Source organism: Elephas maximus, chromosome 9 (genome assembly GCF_024166365.1).
Source record: "Elephas maximus indicus isolate mEleMax1 chromosome 9, mEleMax1 primary haplotype, whole genome shotgun sequence".
Classification (NCBI taxonomy): Eukaryota; Metazoa; Chordata; class Mammalia; order Proboscidea; family Elephantidae; genus Elephas; species Elephas maximus.
In genome coordinates, this window is record NC_064827.1 from 120,438,546 (window position 1) to 120,451,014 (window position 12,469).

Consider the following 12,469-nt stretch of genomic DNA (forward strand, 5'->3'; position numbering starts at 1 on the left):
CTTAGATTTTTAGCCCAAGGGTAATCTGTACTGTAGTAAATACCTCTTGTTATATTTATAAAAATAACAAGAGCAATAGAACAGAATATACATAGAATTAGAAAACAAGCTACTTGGGTACACACTATAACACCCTTACAAACACCATGCTTATTGGGTTAGTTACCATTGAGAATAAATACATGAGCTAAATAACTATTGCAAGAAATAATATTTTTAGTCTGTATTTTGATAGGATTAGGCATAATAAAGCTTATAGGATTATACTATGAAGCTTATAACTGTCCAGCTGAGGTCTATACGTAGGACTGCTTGGGGTGGGGGATCCTGGGGTAGCTGGGAAGGCAGAGTGGAAAGGGAGGATTAAGGTCCCTTCACTCCCTCTTGCCCTGGGGGCCTCTGTATGTCTGGCCTCCTCAAGTCTCCTCAGGGTTCTCCTGACCAGCCCCCACCTGGGACTCCCTTGAGTAGGAAATGACTTTGGTGAATCTTCTTTCTGGGACCCAAGGGCTCCATCTGCTGCTAAGGTGCGGGAGGAGAGAAGGTGATGAATAGCGGTAAAGTTGTCATCAAAAAAAAAAAAAACTATATGACCATGAGATAAAAAAGGTAGCCCTGGTGACATAGTGGTTAGGAACTACAGCTGCTAACCAAAAGGTTGGCAGTTACAATCTACCAGGTGCTCCTTGGAAACTATATAGGGTAGTTCTACTGTGTCCTATAGGGTTGCTATGAGTCAGAATCCACTTGATGGCAAAGGGATTGGTTTGGTTATAAAAAGTGCACAGCTCAGGTGAGAGTAGAGGCAACTTCCGTGTATGACTTTCTACCCCAATTTCTCAAGAAATAGCAGAGAAATAAAGCAAGAAAGGCAGCAGCCACCACAAGTCAAGTGCCCATCACCAACCCCTCCCACACCAAGCAGGAGGATGTTAGCAAGCTGAAGAGCTATAGTGTCAGGAAGAGAAGGGAAGGAAAGGAAGACCAAGAGATCATAGCCTGGGTGGTGGTGGGAGGAAGTCACTGCTGTGCAAGGGTGCCCAGATCAATGCCAAGGATGGGCAAGCAGTGGGGAGAGGAATGGAGGGGGGTGAGGGCTCTCAGACAAAGGCTCTCCTAAAACAGAGAACGCAACTGTCCCTGTCACTGTGGAGTGCAGTAGCCCATCTTTCCCCTGGGAGCTGGAGGAGACATTAGGCCCTGGAATACATTCCCCATTGTCACCCATGCATCAGGCCCGTCTTCTACCTGGAAGGACTACGGGGAGGTGATGGCAGAGACTCTTGAGGAGGGGACGAATACCCCTTGCACAACAGCTTGTGGAAGAAAATGCCCAGCTCTGGGGATGGAAAGAAGGCAGACGTTTCAGTGTGGAAGGAGTTCAGAACTCCTTCCCCTCATGTGAGCAGCCCCAGAGCAGCCACCAGCCCCACCTGCTGAGGGCTGTACCTCACCCAGTCCACAGGTGCCCAGTCCCCATGTCCAGAAACTTGAGGTCAGGGGAAGGCCACCCCTGGTGGTTTGCTTGGGAGGAAAGAGAGGAAGAGAAGGTAGAAGCTGACAAAAATGAGTGTCAACTTCGGTAGGCAAAGATTGTTTGTTAAAGCCATCCATTTGTGGTTTTTCTGTTATACCGGCACTAGGTAACTAACACACACTGTGAATGGCTTTAACAAAGAGAAATTTATTCTCTCATAGCCTGGGAGGCTAGAAGTCTGAATTCAGGGTGCCAGCTCCAGGCGAAGGCTTTCTCCCTCTGTTGGTTCTGGATGAAGGTCCTTGTCATCAATCTTTCCCAGTTGAGGAGTTCCTCAGTGCAGGGACCCTGGGTCCAAAACCAAAAAGACCAAACCAAACCCAGGGCCGTCGAGTCGATTCCGTGCTATTCTCCTGGCTCTTGTTTCTTGGTGGTATGAGGTCCCCCTCTCTCTCTGCTCACTTCTTTCTTTTATATCTCAAAAGAGATTGGCTTAAAACACAACCTAATCTTGTAGATTGATTCCTGTCTCATTAGCATAACTGCCTCTAATCCTGCGTCTTTAACATCATAGAGGTAGGATTTGCAACACATAGGAAGATCACATCAGATGACAAAATGGTGGACAGTCACACAATACTGGGGATCATGGCCTAGCCAAGTTGACACATATTTTTGGAAGGCACAATTTAATCCATGACAAATAGGGACTGCTGCAAAAGGTATCCAGCTTTTTGCCAAAGGTGAATTCCTTGCTGAAGGAATCTTGATGTCATGATAGCATCAAAAAGCAGGTTTTCTGCTTTTGACTCTCTATGCACACTAAACTTCTGCTGACAGTGCTGCACAGCAGACACTGGCAGATTTTAGCTTGGGTCACTTTTTCTTTCACATTTCCAGGAGCCACTAGGTAATCAAGCACTGGCCTCCATTAGGTACACCGTAAAAAGGTAGAGTTTTCTCATTCTCTTCAAGTAACTATGTTAGGATGATTCAAAGTCTTCGTTATTCTTACTTCATGGGAGAGTTTCAAAAGGCTGCAGAAGTTCTGCTCAGAGTTGCCAACAATCTTGACCTGATGCTTATCCTAGCTTGGATCAGGCTGATCTGAGCTACAGCCTTCAACCTCAGGGTCCCTATCAACATGTAAATTTCAATGAAAGTAAACAAAAGTTTCAAGGGTGAACCCTGATACTGGGCCAAGCTAAGTCTGACTGATCCTACCCTCTACCTCCAGGGTCCCTACAAAGGAATGTGCTGAGGCAGATCCTGACCCTGCGCCAAGCTTAGATTATGTCCAGCCTGAGCTACAGCCACTAGCCTCAGAGCTACTTCCAAATACTGAAACAATGGATAAGACAGGAGGTTGGAATGATTCAGAAGAGAACGGGCAAAACGAGGGGAAAGTGAAAAGGAAGAGAAAGAAATTCATCTCAGCACATCAGAAATCTTTAACCAGTTATTAAGAAATGGGAGGAATAAAATGAATACCGATGGGGTCAAACAAGTCTTTCCTAGTGCAGTACCCCCACAAGTTGTGTAGTTGTTACTCATCAGTGAAGGACCCTAAGCAAATCTGCATTATTCTTCCTAGTTTGGAGGGATTTAGAAAGGCGCAGGACAAATACGGCAATGAGAAGCCTGACCTCCTATTGCCTGGGTCGATGGTCTCAAATCTTATTTTGTGAGTTAGTAACCAGATTCTTGAGGAATCTAAGTAAAATGGGTTGTGAGAGTGGCTATGTTAGGACTGTGACCCCCAATACTCCCCAGCATGCTTTCTCCTTTTTCAAAATGGGCAGCTGAGAGCTTGACATAACTAAGGCCTTGATGAACCTATAAGTTTTTCTCCTTCCTCTGCCTGCCTCCTCCTTAGAATACCTTTGTAAATGACTTTGTTTTGACCTAATGTTAATGACTTTGTTCTTTGTTTTAATTTGATGCAAATAACTTTGCATTGTTCTGTCAGACCACCTATGACTTACAATCTCCCGCAGGAAAATCTGTGCCCAGGTGTCTGATATGTATATATTTAGCCTGATAAAGAGATGTCCTGCATGTATCTCTTCAGTCTGATATAGAGCCTTTTGTCCCTATCTGGTAATGAATAGCTCCTCCAGCCAGGCCATCTGTGGACTACAAAAACACTTCTACCCCTTGTAAGATTCTATATGAGCTGTAATGTAAAATTGCTTTTTGGGACTGCATAGAGACAGCCTGTGTTGCTGCCAGTCCCTGGTGCTATATACATCCCCTTAACCAACTTTCTCACTCTTTCTGACTTGGACTATGTTTCACTGGCTCAAGTGCTCTGGGGCACAGACTCTAACTGAGTAACAGGATCAGTCTCATTGGTTTTGAAAACAAGGAGTGCCAAACTTAAAGGATGTATTCAAGTGACAGTAACCACAATTATGATCACCTGCTTTTTTTTTTGGTCCGTCTTATCGTTAGTTATATGTACTACATACAATGTTGCAGCGTGTAATTCACTGATGATATTCTCACATGTTCACTTGCAGATGTTCAATGTTACGATTTAATGATCAAAACACTGCCGTACAGCAGGCTACGGCCTGGTCTACAATGAAGTCTGTGTCGGTGCTGGTGTTGGTGCAGGGAGTCAGAATGGATGGAAAGTTGGGCACTGTTCAACTCGGACGACATATGGCAGTTGAACTGCGTGTGCACCTGACAGCTGTTAGGACTCCGACTTTATTGTTGCAGCACTGATGCCTACAAATAAGGATTTAATTTATAAAGACACTGATAAGAGGCAATATTAATAAAAACTAGAGAAAAAAGGCATTCAACTTATGTCAGAGCTGACTTACGACAGAGACATTGGAATGTAACCCAGTTGTAAGGGGTGGACCACCTGTACCATGAAATGGAGGAGCAAGTTTTGGTTGACATGGAAACCACAGCTCACTCTTGAACAATCATACAATCCCAAACCCACTGCTGCTGAGTCAATTCCGACTCATGGCACCCTATAACCCATTGCTGTCGAGTCGATTCCAACTCATAGCCACCCTATAGGACAGAGTAAAACTGCCCCATAGGGTTTCCAAGGCTGTAATCTTTATGGTAGCAGCCTGTACACCTTTCTCCCATAAGAGGGCCTGGTGGGTTCTAATCACCGACTTTTCAGTTAGCGGCTGAGCTCTTTAACCACTGCACAACCAAAGCTCCTTTGACCAAAAGCAAAATAAACCTGTTGCCCTTGAATCGATTCTGACTCCTAGCAGCCCTATAGGACAGAGCAGAGCTGCCCCACAGAGTTTCCAAAGAGTAGCTGGTAATTCGAACTGCCGGCCTTTTGGTTAGCAGCCGAGCTGTTAAAAACTGTGCCACCAGGGCTCCCTTGAACAATCATAAAAACCAACCAAAACGAAACCCTTTGCCGCCCAGTTGATTCAGACTCCTAGTGACCCTATAGGACCAAGTAGAACTGCCCCGTAGTTTCCAGGGAGCAGCTGGTGGATTCGAACTGCAATCTTTTGGTTAGCAGCCAAGCTCTTAACCACTATACCACCAGGACTTCCTATTAATCCGTTGCCCTTGAGTAAAATTCTCACTCACAGCGACCCTACAGGACAGAATAGAACTTGCTCATACGGTTTCCAAGGAGTAGTTGGTAATTCGAACTGCCGAGCTTTTGGTTAACAGCCGTAGCTCTTAACCGCTATGCTACCGGGATTTCCTACCAGGGCTTACAGATAGGAAACCCTATTAGGCACCTTACTGTTTTACAGGACCGCTATGAGTCGAATGGAAATCCCGGTGGCATAGCGGTTAAGTGCTATGGCTGCTAACCAAAAGATCAGCAGTTCGAATCAACCAGGCGCTCCTTGGCAACTCTCTATGGGGCAGCTCTATTCTGACCTATAGGGTCACTAGGAGTCTGAATCGACTGGGCGGCAAAAGGTTTGGTTTTGGTTGGTTCATGACTTGAACGGACTCCAGGGCACTCAAAAACAACCACCACGGGACAGGAGGAAAACAGCTCCGCTTCCAAAGTACGTCTCCTCTTTTAAATTGCTTAAAACATTAACGAAAGCAGCCCTGTTCCTCAGGGCCCACAAAGACTTTAAAATGCTTCAAAGGAGGAGAATCAAGTTCTGTATGAATGAAACCGAAAGTCCAGGTGGGCGGGCGGTGGAGGGAGAGGGAAGCTCAAGCCCAGCCAATCCCACTCCATGCCCCGCCCCTCGCCATCCTAGCCCCGCCCCCTGCACCCCGTCGGCCCGCCCCCTGCACAGTCCCGCCCCGCCCCTTACACACCCTCGCCTGTTGCGTCATTTCCTGTCGATGCGGAGAGGCTCGCTCAAAATCTCACGAAGGTGTGTGCGTGTCGTTTTTCTGTTCAAAGGCGCGACCGTGTCCCCCCTCACAGCGCCGCGTCCTGAGGGTCCCTGCGGACGGTCAGGGCTCCACACCCGCCCGGCGGCCGTCCCGGTTAAAGCAGCTCCGAGCGGCTCTGTCCGGCCTTCCCGCCTCGGGCCAGTGGACCCGCCCGCCCCCTTTCCTGTCGGAGCCCTCCGCCGACCCCTCCCCACCTCGCGCCCAGCAAGGCCCCGCGGGGACTGGTCGCCTGCGCCCCTCGCCCGGTCCCCTGGGCTCGTCGGGCGGCCCCGACCGCGCCCCGTGGCCCCTGGACGGAGCCAGAAAGCTGTGTTCATTCTGTCATTTTCAGTCAGGAAATCTCTTTCTGCCTTTCATTCCTGAAGCTCTCATTCCTTTAACGTTCTATTGGTGTTAATTTTAATGTGAAATCTGGGTTTTCTTTTTCCCTCCCTGGTTTGCAGATTTGAACAACCGATTTATTTATGTAACTCCCCTGCCCCGCCGCACCCCCGTTTGTTTTGAAGGTTCCTGGGTGGCCCAAACAGTTTGGTCAGGTGTAGGAGTCTAGAAAAAGGTGGCTTAAATCCACTCAGTGGCACCGCGGGAGAGAGGCGTGTACTTTTGTAAAGATTATAGCCAAGAAAACCCTATGGAACAGCTCTAGGCTGTAACTCTTGGGGTTGCCACGAGTCGGAATGGACTTCAAGTCAATGGGATTCTTTTTTTTTTTTTCACTTTTAATATTATGTTATAAGATACATTTACTTCAAGATTACTGCTTTGACCAGATTTCCTGGTTTTGAGTTCAATTCTTTATGGTGACAATGATTCTAAATTGGTCCATTACCAATTGTCACATAGGTATAGAAACTTTTCCTGTAATCAGATTCTAAGTATATAAGCTATCTTTTGCTTTTTGGTTTCTTTAGTTTTGCTTCCACTGTCTGATTTGTTTTTACTTTCATGTTGATTTTACTGTGCAAGAACCGTGGCTTCCCTGATGTGTCCACCACTCTCCTCCCCCCCCCCTTTTTTTGAGGTTGTTTTACAGCTTTATTTCTAATTAGAGACGATATCGAGGATTAGAAAAAATGTTAAATACGGTAATCTATCGTCTTATAGGAAATTACCTGACGTTTTCTTCATGACTCCCTACATGGTCATGTTTGATGAATGGTCAGTGTATCCAGGTGTCTTTGATAAGGGTTCTGTTTGGATTCACTAATGTGTTATTTTTAGATGCTATCAAGTTGATTCCAAGTGATAGTCATATGGTGTGATAGAGTAGAACTGCACTACAGGGTTTTCTAGGCTGCAGTCTTTATGGGAGCAGATCTCCAGGTTTTGGGTTTGAACTGCCGACCTTTCATTTAACAACCTAGCATTTAACCACTGCACCACCAGGGCTCTTTATTCAATAATTTAGATATACTAAATCTTCAATATGTTTATGTTTTGTTCCATTATAGATATGGTGATTTTAATGGAAATTGTTTTTAATTTTTCCCTTCAAGCTTAATGACTAATCAATTTTTCTTTGAATTTGTGTATTTCCATTTAGTCAGGTTTCCAACATACATTTTTATGTGCATACATAGACATGGATATCCTATGTTCAAGTTTACTTTTCCCTGTTGTTAGTTGCCGTGGAATTGATTCTGTCGAGTGGCAGCCTCACGTGTTACAGAATAGAACTGCTCCATAGGGTTTTCTTGGCCGTAATCTTAATGGAAGCAAATTGCGAGGCCTTTTCTTCTGCAGTAACATTGGGTGGGTTTGAACTGCCAACTTTTAGGTTAGGAGTCCAGTGCAAACCATTCGTGCCACCTAGGGATGTTCATTTTTCCTAGGAATAAAAAAATATGTAAATAACTGCAGTCAAATTGACTCTAACTCAGTACTCCATAGGGTTTTCAGTGGCTGGTTTTTCTGAAGTAGGTGACCAAACCTTTCTTCAACAGAGCCGATGAGTAGACTCAGACTTGTAATCTTTCAATATAGCAGCTGACCCAGTTCACCACTTTAGCCCATCAGGGACTCATGAACATCTACAAGAAAAAAAAAAAAACAAGAAATTTTAAAGAGTAAAACAGGAATATTTTATATTGATAACTGTGTGTAAATATATGTCTGTACGTATACATGTATGTGTTGTTCGGTGCCTTGGAGTTGGTTCAGACTCTTAGAGGACTTTACATAAGTCAGATGAAACACTGACCTGTCCTGCACTGTCCTCATGATCATTGTTATGCTTGAGCCCATTGTTGCAGCCACTGTGTCATTCCATCTCATTGAGGGTCTTCCTCTTTTTTCTTGACCCTCTACTTTACCAACCGTGATGTCCTTCTCTAGTGACTGGTACCACCTGATAACATGTTCAAAGTACATGAGACCAAGTGTCATCATTCTCGCTTCTGAGAAGCATTCTGGCTGTCCGTCTTCCAAGACAGATTTGTTCATTCTTCTGGCAGTCCATGGTATATTTAATATTTTTCAACAACAGCTTAATTCTTAGGCATTGATTCTTCTTCGATCTTCCTTACTCATTGTCCAACTTTCACATGCATACGTGGGAATTGAAAATACCATGGCTTGGTCAGGTGCACCTTAGCACTCAAAGTGGTATCTTTGCTTTTTAGCACTTTAAAAAGAGCTCTTTTGCAGCAGATTTGCCCAGTGCAATACATCCTTTGATTTCTTGACTGCCGCTTTCGTGGAAGTTGACGGTGGCTCCAAGTAAAATGAAATCCTTGGCAACTTCCATCTTTTCTCTGTTTATCGTGAGGTTGCTTATTGGTACAGTTGTGAGGATTTTTGTTTTCTTTGTGTTGAGGTGCAATCCATACCTAAGGCTGTAGTCTTTGATTTTCATGAGTAAGAGCTTCAACTCCTCACTTTCAGCAAGTAGGGTTGGGTAATCTGCATTTTGCAGGTTGTTAATGAGTCTTCCTCCAATCCTGATGTGCTTTTCTTCATATAGCCCAGCTTCTTGCTCAGCATACAGATTAAATAAGTATGATGAAAAGACAGAAACCTGATGCACACCTTTCCTGGTTTTAAACCACACAGTATCCGCTTGTTCTATTCAAATGACTGCCTCTTGGTCTATGTACAGGTTCCTTGTCATGGATTGAATTATGTTCTCACAAAATGTGTGTATCAGTTGGGCTGGGCCATGATTCCTGGCATGGTGTGAGTTTCCTATATGTTGTAAATCCTGCCTCTATGATGTTAATGAGGGAGGATGGGCAGCAGTTTTGTTAGTGAGGTAGGACTCATCTTACAGGGTTGGATTGTGTCTTGAGGCAATCTCTTGAGATACAAAAGAGAGAAGCAAGAGGGGGTGGGGACTAGGGACCTCATACCACCAAGAAAGCAGTGCTGGGAGCAGAGTGCGTACTTCGAAGCCGGGGTCCCTGGGTGGAGAAGGTCCTAGTCTGGGGAAAGATTGATGAGAAGGCTGACAGAGGCTTTACCCTGGAGCTGACTCCCTGAATTTGGACTTTTAGCCTACTTTACTGTGAGGAAAAAAAAAAAATTATCTTTGTTAAAGCCATCCACTTGTGGTATTTCTGTAATAGCAGCACTAGATGACTAAGACATTCCTTATGAGTAGAATTAAAGTGTTCTGGAATTACCATTCTTCTGAATGTTATCCATAATCTGTTGTGATCCACACAGTCAAATGCCTTTGCATAGTCAGTAAAACACAGATAAACAACTTTCTGGTATTCTCCCGTTTTAGCCATGATATCCCTCCTTCCACATCCTCCCCTGAATCTGGCTTGAACTTCTTTCTGGCAGTTCCCTGTTAATATACTGCTGCAACGCCTTTTGAATAATCTTAAGCAAAATTTTACTTGTGTGTGGTATTAATGATATTGTTTGATAATTTCCTCATTCTGTTGGATTACCATTGTTTGAAATGGGCACAAATATGGATCTTGGTTGGACAGAAAGCTGTCTTTCAAATTTCTTGATGTAGAAGAATGAAGACCTCAGGAGCTGTATTTGCATATCAAAACATCTCAGTTGGTGTTCTGTCAATTCCTGGAGCCTTGTTTTTTGCTGTTCCCTTCAGTGCATGTTGGACTTCTTCCTTCAGCCCATTGGTTCCTGATCATATGTTACCTTCTGAAATGATTAAACATTGACCATTTCTTTTTGGTACAGTGACTGTGTATTCTGTCTTCTTTTTTTTTTTATTTTAATTTTTATTGTGCTTTAAGTGAGAATTTACAAATCAAGTCAGTCTTTCACACAAAAACCCATATACACCTTGTTACACACTCCCAATTGCTCTCGCCCTAATGAGACAGCCCACTCCCTTCCTCCACTCTCTCTTTTCCTGTCCATTCTGCCAGTTTCTAACCCCCTCTAGCCTCTCATCTCCCCTCCAGGCAGGAGATGCCAACATAGTCTCAAGTGTCCACCTGATCCAAGAAGCTCACTCCTCACCAGCATCCCTCTCTATCCCATTGTCTAGTCCAATCCCTGTCTGAAGAGTTGGCTTTGGAAATGGTTCCTGTCCTGGGCCAGCAGAAGGTCTGGGGGACATGAGCGCTGGGGTCCTTCTAGTCTCAGTCAGACTATTAAGTCTGGTCTTTTTACGAGAATTTCGGGTCTGCATCCCACTGCTCTCCTGCTCCCTTCAGGGATTCTCTGTTGTGTTCCCTGTCAGGGGAGTCATCGTTTGTAGCCGGGCACCATCTAGTTCTTCTGGTCTCAGGCTGATGTAGTCTCTGGTTTATATGGCCCTTTCTGTCTCTTGGGCTCCTAATTACCTTGTGTCCTTGGTGTTCTTCATTCTGCTTTGGTCCATCTATCTTCTTTTGATACTTCCTGCGTCATTCAGTGTTTTCCCTGTAGAATCCTTCCATATTGCAACTCTATGCTTGAACTTTTTCTTCTGTTTTTTCAGCTTATGAAATGCCGAGCGTATACTTCCCTTTTGGTTTTCTAACTCCAGGTCTTTGCACATTTCATTATAAAACTTTTCTTTGTCTCTTTTATTTCATTTCTTCCTTTTCTTTAGCTACTCTACATTCAAGAGGAAGTTTTAGAGTCTCTTCTGATATCCATTTTGGTCTTTTATTTCTTTTCTGTCTTTTTAATGAGTTTTTGCTTTCTTTATGTATGATGCCCTTCCACAACTCATCTGGTCTTTGGTCATTAGTGTTCACTGCATCAAATCTATTCTTGAGGTAGTCTGTAAATTCAGGTAGGATATACTCAAGTTTGTATTTTGGCTTACGTGGACTTGCTCTAATTTTCTTGAGATTTATCTTGAACTTTCAGATGAAAAATTGGTGGTCTTTTCTGCAGTTGGCCCCTGGTCTTGTTCTGACTGATGGTATTGAGACTGTATCATCTCTTTCCTCAGGTGTAGTGAATTTGATTTCTGTCCAGGTTGTTGATCTTGTGTATTTTCCAAATACAGATCCTTCTTTGTTTCCAACTTTCGCACTCCAATTAGCGGTAATTATCAATGCATCTTGATTGCATGTTTGATTGATTTTAGGCTGCGAAAGTTGGTAAAAATCTTCAATTTCCTCATCTTTGGTCTTAATAGTTGATGTGTAAATTTGAATAATAAACTGCCAACCTTTTGGTTAGCAGCCAGACTCTTTACCGTTATACCACCAGGATTTCCGCTTGTACCATATGTCTCTATAAAAGACATTGTAGCATTTCATAATATGTTTTAAATATTTTTCTTATGGTCTTAAATATTTTTATGCTTTCATGTTAATAAGGAGCCCTGGTTGTGGAATGGTTAAGTGCCCAGCTGCTAACAGAAAGGTTGGCAGGTTAACCTACCCGGCAGCTCTGTGGGAAAAAGACCTGGTAATCTGCTTCCATAAAGATTACAGCCTGGAAAACCTTATGGGGCAGTTCTACTCTGTCACATGGAGTCACTAGGAGTTGGAATGGACTTAACTGCACCTGACAACAGCAACAACATTGTTATGGATTGAATTGTGTCCCCCCAAAATATATGTCAACTTGGTTAGGACATGATTCCCAGTAATTCTGTGGTGATCCTCCATTTTGTGATTGTCATTTTATGTTAAAGAGGATTAAGGTGGGATTGTAAATACCACTCTTAACCCAGGTCACATCCCTGATTCAACGTAAAGGGAGTTTCCCTGGGGTGTGGCCTACATCCCCTTTCATCTCTCGAGAGATAAAAGGAAAGGGAAGTAAGCAGGGAGTTGGGGACCTCATACCACCAAGAAAGCAGTGCCAGGAGCAGAGCCCATCCTTTGGACCTGAGGTCCCTCTGTGAAGAAGCTCCTAGCCTGGGGGAACATTGATGAGAAGGCAGACAGAGAGAAAGCATTGGCCTCCAGCTAACTCCCTGAATTTGGACTTTTAGCCGACTTTACTGTGAAGAAATAAATTTCTCTTCGTTAAGGCTTGTGGTATTTCTGTTATAGCAGCACTAGATAACTAAGACAATCATCATGTTAATAGTAGTAAAAATAGTTAACTAATTGAATATATACTTACATTAACTAATTCTTTGTTGTTGGTTTTTAACTTGTTTAAACTTTTCTCAGTTAGGAAACCCTCTGCCAGTGTCCTTTCAGTGGTGTATGTTTTCCTTGCCTTTTTGATTAGTTGGGTTCAATTCTAGAA

At 43.8% G+C, this 12,469-nt stretch overlaps 1 protein-coding gene across 5 annotated transcripts in view; it reads left to right on the forward strand.

Annotated features, from left to right (window-relative positions):
* LOC126082770 (zinc finger protein 699-like) overlaps positions 1–12,469 on the forward strand; it is a 199,083-nt gene that overhangs the window by 15,415 nt on the left and 171,199 nt on the right. The window contains exon 1 of one of the 5 annotated variants that reach the window (XM_049895717.1): positions 5,797–5,823. The exons of 3 other annotated variants lie outside the window; for them this stretch is intronic. The gene's annotated coding sequence lies outside the window, so the exon portion shown is untranslated. Of the gene's footprint in view, positions 1–5,796; positions 5,824–12,469 lie in introns of those variants that run through there. One more of the 5 variants, XM_049895711.1, reaches the window with a different exon arrangement.